Raw genomic sequence first — 9,076 nt, forward strand, 5'->3', positions numbered from 1 at the left:
CGTTTTGTTTTTCTGTCTTTTGAGCAGGTTACTATCAAGGCACATACAGTAAAAAAAAACAAATCAGCTGGTCGAAAGTCATTGCGCACGCACGCGCATGCCCAAGCGCTACGCATGCCATGATGAGCAACAGCCATAACGGCCCCGAACATGAACAAAACAGGAAAAAAAAGTAGATACAAGAGTTTGTGAAAATGAAAGCACTGCCTGAGCACTTTGGCAGCGTGTTAAATGCATCAACATCACAATCGTAGCTCACTTGTACCATTTTAAAATGCTTCTCCTGGCGCTCCATATTCCCATTCTTTGCCTGTGCCATCGGTGAATTGCATATGAAACAAATGAGATATATTGCAACAGCTCTGACCGCAAGCTGCAATTACAGACTGTAGACTGCTAACAACTTTCGGTGATGAGGTCACGCACCACCGAAGGTTAAAGGTGACCTGCTTTTTTATTTTATTTTTTAAAGACCGTACTTTTTTGTGAAAGTGAAACTGATAGGATGCTTAGGGTCTAGTGTACACAAACACAAAACTATAAAATAATAACACACACACAAACACATCTCTACCCGTCCCCAATTGCCCCTGACATCGGCAGCGATCGACTTGGGTCCAGTCCAGTCGATCGCGATCGACTGGTTGGGCACCCCTGCAGTAGACAAACAAAGAGCCAGTCACCAGCTAATGTCAAGGCACATATAAATAAACAATGGATTGTCCGTCACGGTGGAGGGATTGAAATTCTGAGTCACACAATTAAGTGTCTTCAATGAGCACATTGTGCATGTTTTTGGAATGTGTGAGGGCGTCAGAGTACCTGAAGAAAACCCAGGGTGAAACCAACAAACAAACAAACTTCACACAAGCTGATTTGAGCCGAGATTGCTATCCAGAACCTCTCAACTGTTAGGTGAAGGTCAAGTGATCAACTGGTCAATGCATAATAATGTACGCCCAGTTATCTGACCATTGTGTTCCAAATCTGAGTGAATTCCCCTCATTTTGGCAAATGTTAAAAAAGCTGGCCCCATCAGTCAGATGACTCCATGAGTCCATCAGTTGGATGATGTGCCTGTAAAAGGCAGAATTAACCATCTGCAAGAGACATCTATCAATCTTAAATGTCATGTAATGACCCTGGGGGCAATGGCGGAGGCATCATTCAAATGCGTGATTGCCGGCTCTGGCTTGATTCATATCCATGCTGCGGCGGTGGAAGCACCAGCGGTTACCAAGTGGAGACACAAAGAGGTGCTACAATTACAGAAATACATACATACAGACAAGCTACACATTGATTTGATGATGAAAAACAGAAAAAAAGGCAGTCGCAATGTAGCTGCAGTAATATTTTTCCCAGAGGATAAAGGATATATGCCTGCGAGTGTTGTTGAATTCTGTTTGTTACTACCGTTTGTGTTTGAATATAATTAGTTAGATTAGAACTGCAAACACATCAATACTAGTTTCATGGAGGCTACATGAGGAGTAGACTTTGAAGGCGTCAAAGGACTGAGCCTGAGAATGGTCTATCTAGAATTTGTAAATCACATGCACCTGAAAATGCAGCCTCCGGAGGATGCAGCCTGTGAATTTGGACACAGCCTACTTGTCCATGCATTGCCTCTGATGGAAATTTTGCACCTGCCAATATGGTCGCCATATAAGTGTGTCTGTTTGCTGGACTTAGTCTATACACCACTTTATGTCTTTGACAACTGCGCCGAAACCCGGAAACACATGTACCAGTCCCTAGTAGACAGACTTTGACAACTACTGTACAAAGGGGCATTTTAGGTGGATTCTGTTTTCTCTCCATTACATTTTCCAATGTACATTGTGATTTATCTTCTTCTTGCCGTGTGGGGGATTCTTGGATATGATTTAAAAAGAATCTGTCTTTCTGTTTGAAGGTAAAGCGAAGAAAACAACAGCAGAAGACGGCAATATCTTAGTACCATCAAAACTTTGGATTTGTAAGGCAGCAGAGAAAGCGCCCCAATTGATTGTGGTTGTTATCATAATTGCTCTGGCCAATGCAAATGGTGGCCCACTTATGCACCCTTTGGTCTAATTAGGATCATAGCCAGCTGACAACATTTGAAGCTCTCAGACCCCTTGTCGCCTGAACTGTGGACAGGCAACATTAGTCTCACTTATTTACCTGCGAGATGACAAGACACGCGTGCGCGCACACACACACACACACACACACACACATACAAACACACACACGCACACGCATACTCTTCTCCTCTAAAAGTGAATGTGTGTGCGCGTGCCCGTGTGTGTGTGTGTGTGTGTGTGTGTGTGTGTGTGAGAGAGAGAGAGAGAGAGAAAGAGATAGAGAGAGACAGAAGGGCGATTTTCAGGCGCTGTTCATTAAAGCAGAAGAAACAGCAAAGCATTAAAACACAAACGCATACACATCCCCACCAAAAAAGCCTGAAAAGCAGAGACCACTACAGGAAGCCTCCAAGGTGATTGTGGTGTTATAAGTTTAATGTTATAATCATGGCACAGCTGAAAAACTGTTACATATACAGCAATGTTGATCCCATAAATGTTTTTTCAAACTAACTTTTTAAACACTTATAGGATGGCTTTTGCAGTTGATTTGTATGAAGTCACATTTTATGAGTAGGAGTGAGGTTTACATTTCATGTGGAGCTTCAACATGGCTGAAGGATACTGGAGCAACTTTTCAAGTAGAGGGCTCTTTTAAATTTGGATTTGAAGTAAAAAGGCCACATGAGGTGACTTTATATTAGAGTGTTAGCCTACCCTCCTATACTGCATATTTTATAGAATGTGCCCCAGCCATAGCGCAAATTTTTAAGAAATTGTTTTTATGGGTTTTTACAGTAAAATTGCACTGGCCTATTTACCAACATTCACCATATGAACATTTTGGACATTCTATGTTCCTCAAAACATTGGTAGGTCAGAATCTTCAGATATCTGCCTCCAGTGCAGTGCCAAATAGCGCACTGAGCTCTACTTTAAGAAATGCAGTTTAATTAGGAGCAAGAGGAAGAGGATGTTTCACATTTTTTAACTTTAATATTCTTGTTCCCATAGAGCAAATATTTGCCTGATTATTGTCGTATGCTCCATTTGTTTGTGTTGCTAGAATGAGTGTAATAAAGTAGCAGTTGTTTGACGGTTTATAATTATTCTAACATACATGCTAATTTCTATTATCCTGCTTGTATGTTCTACATACTTGGCCAATAAAGATGATTCTGATTGTAGTGATTCATATTATATGTTAGCTTTAGGCTAACAGCTAATGTTGGTTGAACATTTGGGGGCCTATTTTGGTAGAGTGGAACCCGTACACTTGGTGTAAAAGCGGGCGTAACTTCATTTTCCTGCCAGCGCAAGTCTAGTCTAGTGCCTCAGGGGCCGTGTTGTGCCCATTTGGACATTTCAGTGCACGGAGTTGCCTCCCTCTGAGTCATCTGACGATTTGGTATCAGAAAATAGTCTGCGCTGAGCGTAAAAAGGAGTGCTTCGCCATTTTCACGCGAGGGCAATGGACTAATTCAGCGTGTTTGGAATTTAGTTGATGCGCTACGCCTTACCGGGCGTTTATGCTTCGCCCCCAAATGCATCTGCAAATTTGTTCATATAAGATATAGACACAATTTTAGACTTCTCAAAAGCAGGTTTATTTTGTAGCGCAGGCAGGCGGTCGAATGCGATTTTGGTGTATTTAATCGAGGCAGATTGGGTGCTCCGCGGATTCTTGTGGTGCACGTCACCGGATATCATTCATAAATATGACACCACTGTGGGCCATTCCTTCTGAATCATTGTAGAAATCAATTCAATGAACGAATTATAATCATAACATCTTAAAAGTATTTTAATATCACCCCCCCACCCCGGTCACTATTGCATGGGTGCATCTACACCTCCCCCAAACACACATGATTCGACTTAAATATATTTGACACACATTGATCGGCTGATCAATAATACAATTGAATGTTGAAGGGTGAACACGCCAAATTGTCCCTAGGCGTGAGTGTGAGCGCGAATGGTTGTTCGTTTCAAAGCTGACGAGAACAGGTTCCAGCTGACCCGCCACCTGTTGAAAATGGATGGTGGATGGACATGTGGAATGGTCTCACATCATTATCCTGCACCTGATTTCAACTTCACATTACCTCGGGGAGTTGCTTGTCACAAGGTTTTATTTATTTATTTATTTTTAGGACAATCCTGCCAATGCCCTCCCCATAAGTAAAGAACTGTTCCTCATATACAGTAGAATCTCCATCAAACATTCAATAAAGCTAATTGCAACTTCTCTTTACCTGGTAGTCTGTGAAGGCAAGGAATTGCAAAAAACGTGATGGAGAAAAGAAAAGGTCAATAATCAAACAGGACTTGCTAGAGTCAGGCAAGAACAAGGAATGCTGGTAACGTGATGACAAGGTATAACGAAATTGTGATGAAACAGAATGAGACACAAGGTAAAGTATGACGTAATTGAGGATAACAAGGAGCAGATCAGGAAGAAACTTTCAACACCTTCTATTTCGGCATCATCCATACGCACATCATGATTTGCCAAGTCGACCAGAGACATATCTCACTCATAGTTTTGCATGATTTCAAGCTTTAATTTAAGGGGCATTCATCTTTTCAGCCCTCACTTTCCGAGGATCCTTTGGAAGAGGCAACCACGAGAACTGATGATGAATGGATTTCGTGAACTTGGCCATCACCATCTAGTGGTGGAATGGTTTTAAGTCAAGATACCTCCATATTTGCATTCAGCGCGTATGTACTCGTTGGGCTGTTCAAACATGTATAGTGCTGGTGTGTCATTCGGTGGTTCATTCCAAATGTTTCAGTCGATTACATGTGCTACCTGCTTTCGAAGACACAGACCATTGGAGGCTCCACAGCATCGGAGGGAGCTTGTGTGCAAAATAACACCTCTTAAATTTTGAGCTGTTCCAAGATCGTCTATATTTTGATCTATCGACCATGTTCAAGGATGTACACGCTCACTATTGGGGGTTGGGGCTGAAAACAAAGGGCTTGTCATAAAACAAACAAAAAAAAGGTTTCCATTCTCACAAACACAATAAACTATGTTTTGAAAAAACAAAAGTCAAATAAAAGCATCATCACTAGACTCACGAGCCTAACAAATTCATAAGTGTTTATCTTAACCCATTCACTACTGTGGATGTTTACTTTCGCAACATTTGCGTTTTTGGCAGAGAAAAGGGTTTCACGTAGCCTAACTGCCAAATTCAGGTTTGAAAACCACTGCAATGACAAAGAGACCTGGTACCTCTGCATTGTGAGGTCGACGCGCTAACCACTGGACCACCGGGTCGCCCAAATGTAAAACATTGAAACTGATATTTGAATAGAGTACTCGTGTGAGCAGTATAGTTATGGTATAAGTAGAATATGTGTCGTGGGTCGTACAAAGTAAATGCTGCCATTGTGAGGAAGCTGATGGCGTAAATGATGAACACCATCAACTCAAGTCAGCATTATTCAGGGCACATTTCGTAGTTGTCTATTTGTAAATAATTATTATTCCACTTTCTCAGTCTTGTTTTTGATGTCTAAAAGTTTGAGGCATTACAAAAGCATCAAAGTCAATGTTTTGTTTGACCTGTTTCTTTTCCCAAAAAGCATGTTTTCTCTGCTTTGAGGTTGCAAACAATAACAACAACTGTGTTTTTGGTGAAACCAACCCATGTTCTAACCGTGTAGAAAACAAAATACTGAAATCGAAAGATTGATTTTTCATTGGTTCATTTGTGATGCCGAAACAGAATATTTCACCAAAAATATAAGTCGTGCCTCAAAGTTCAAAACGTCATTGAGAAATCATAAAACGTCAGCAAATTCCTGTGAGAGAGATTTGTGTTTAGTTTTTCTTTTGACATTACCACAGACATGCACCACTGCTGTGTAAAAACACAGTATAGAGACACTTAATATGTCACACACACATGAGCATCACTGATAATTTCACATTGCTGAGGCAGTGTACTGCATAGTCCGGTGAGAGGGGTTGTGTGGAAGCTACAAGGCCACGCATGCATGCACGCACATGCGCACAGACACACAGACACAGACACACACACACACACACACACACACACGCACACGCACACGCACACACACATGCACACATCATCATCATCAAGGTGCTCCAACAGGAGCTCATGTAAGCATATTCACCAGCAGAGAAGTGCTGAAACACAAGGCCATGTTGCAGGCTCGCCCCCTCTCACATTAAAAACACACAGCCTTTGAATACACACAAAATACATCTATGCAGAGCACACATGCACACCCACACAGGAGTATCATCAAGGTTTGACACACGGTGCCAAATGCCCGCTTCCTACATCTTTTCATTTTTTTGGACCCACCTTTACTACCCGAATCGCAGACACACAAACACACAAACACACAAATATGTACATGAAAAAGAAGTACCATTAGCCTAATAGCATAACTGCCCATGTTATTTTTACCTTACTGTCACCACACCGAAAATTAAAATAAAATCTTGAGGTGTATGTAGATTGACAGTCGTCTGGGTCATTGCATTCCGCAAAGACTGAATCGAGGTGACCTTACTTTTCTTGTTTGTTGAATTTATCGTGTTTTTTTTCTTGTTTTGACAAAAAAAACAACATAGGTTATTACGGTAACAATAAGGCAATGCGCTGGACAAAACATGGCGCCTGCACATCCTCAAAAGATCAGTTTATACAAATTAATATTGTTAGAGGTATTATTACTTTCATGACATTTTTTTCAGGATTTTACGTACAGAGAACCGTGACATATTCGTGGTTCGTCATGAGCATGGTAGGTAAAAATATTGCTTTGACTGAGGGAAGGAGCTTAATTTCATCATTTTTGTGTTGGCAATCATTTATCGTGGATCTTCACTTGGCGGAGCTCAGTTCACATGTATCGCAGATCTTTACTTGGCGGGGTTCAGTTCACTGCTCTGTGAAGCGTTTTTTAAAAAAAAATTATGCTCTTTATCATATTTGATCATTCTTCTTCCAAACATTGTTAAGCAGCTTTAATTCTGGATGTATTCTCGCTAAAATATTAGGTCCAAGATAATGAGCTACACTACAAGGAATTGTATCATAAATTTAAAATCGCTGTGCTCCTAATTCTTAGGACATGCCCCAAAACTGATTTTAAAGGATCTGCGTGTGAATGTATGCATTTTAGGGGTCCTGAAAACGCGAACTACAAAAATATTTGCCCCAGACGTCACTTTCCGCGATTGACGTGGAATCGGGTAAGCATGTCATGCATGAAAGTCTTTAGTACCTATGCCTGAAATTTGGCAGACAGTCAGTCATTTTGAGCCCCAATCGAAAGCAAGTAACCTTGACAGAGGGCGACACTAAATGCTCAAGCTTTTTTTGCCGACATCGTCTAATCAGACCATCGAAGTTCGATGATTTTCCATGAAAAAGGGATGCTGGGGACCATTCTAATTTGGGCCCCAACACCAATTGCGCCGATCAACATGAAAACATTGAAAGAGCGCATGCTGTACTCCGGCTTCCTCCCACTTTCCAAAAACTTGCATGTTTCGTTCATGACGAGTTGTTTGTCTATATTTGCCTGGCGACCAGTCCAGAGTTGACCCTGCCTCTCGCCTATAGTCAGCTGGGATAGGTGCCAGCACAACCGTGCCCTAATCAAATAAAGAAAATAGAAGGGAGGATGGATATTACAAGCATGTTGTCCCCACCAAATCCCTTTTTAATCTTAACTGAATAATAGCTGAACCATATTCTTGACTTGTGACTTCTGATTTCAAATCCAATTTGTTGTTAAAAGAAATATACAGTACTGTATAATAACGAGAAACTAGAAGGGGAAGTGAAATCAAATGATGAGGTGTTTATACAACTATTTGATTGTCAAATAAATGATGAAAAGGAGCTTGACATCGAAGGAGCATTTTGAGATGCCATTTTTGCAGAATTTTTTTTCGAGACGTGCAGGCATACCTAATGTTATAGTCAGTCCCAGATATGAATAACATTGATGTGCATTCTTTTAAAAAGTAAGGAGAAAGCAAGGTCACACTTCCACAATAAGATGCAGCTCTCCACCTTCGTTTGATTTAAAGTGTGTCGCATTCTAACAGACGGCAAAGTTAAGCCTTTTGCAAGGGCGGCGTGACATAATTCATGCAGATTGGATGCAAATGCTTGCGACTTCTGCACCTTTACTTGCCAGAAAAAAACAGACTATTTGTTGACGTGGGTGCACTTTTAAAGGATTTTGAGGCGAGATCGCACGGGGTCATCAGATGGTCCACCTGTACGCATGAGACGCCGACGTACGTTTCCACGAGAACTTCAAAAACACGACTGCATCATTTCAGCTTGTCAGTCACACATATGCTGCAGAGGACCACCGAACAGAACATTTCTTCTTGCGATCAGTAGAAACGAAACAAATCAAAGTTCAACATCAATTAAAGACACAGACAGACAATGTATTTTCTCAGTTATCTAACAAAGATGAGAGAGATGGGGAGGTTGTTTTTTTACTCACCTTACTGTTGTCTCGTTGTGAATCCCTTCTCTGCTGGAAGTTTGACTGGGTCTGCTCCCGATCCCCGGAGGAGTCGCGCTGAGAGGGAGGATGCTGCCGCTGTGTTTATGTGTGTGTGTGTGTGTGTGAGTACATGTGTGTGTGTGAGAGAGAGGGAGAGAGGCAAAATGTGTGTTTGTATATGAGAGCGAGAGAGAGGGAGAGTGAGAAAGAGGGAGGGAAAAACAGACGTGGTGAGCTGAAGCCCGCTGCCAAAGGATGCTTCAGTCTCCTAGCAACAAAAATCGATCTTTGCGTGGAGACATTTTTATTGGATAAAAAGAAAACTTAGCCATTCCAACAGCCCCGCCACCGCCATCCTTTTATGTACGTGTTTACCACTCGAACCAACATGAGCTATCAGAAACAGAGTAAGTAGAAAAGAGATGTAGAATTTACCTTTAACCATCCTCTCCAGTCCTCCTAAAGTGCAAAAATAT

At 41.5% G+C, this 9,076-nt stretch overlaps 1 protein-coding gene across 1 annotated transcript in view; it reads right to left on the minus strand.

The window, feature by feature from the left end:
• The window catches only part of grm3 (glutamate receptor, metabotropic 3), a 50,264-nt gene extending 41,562 nt beyond the window's left edge, over positions 1-8,702 (minus strand). Inside the window, exon 1 of the mRNA XM_086109050.1 lies at positions 8,598-8,702. The gene's annotated coding sequence lies outside the window, so the exon portion shown is untranslated. The remainder of the gene's footprint in view (positions 1-8,597) is intronic.
• Between the last annotated feature and the right edge of the window lie 374 nt (positions 8,703-9,076).

This window comes from Hippocampus guttulatus, chromosome 4, assembly GCF_054856545.1.
Source record: "Hippocampus guttulatus isolate MCC_2025c chromosome 4, RoL_Hgut_1.0, whole genome shotgun sequence".
Taxonomy (NCBI): domain Eukaryota; kingdom Metazoa; phylum Chordata; class Actinopteri; order Syngnathiformes; family Syngnathidae; genus Hippocampus; species Hippocampus guttulatus.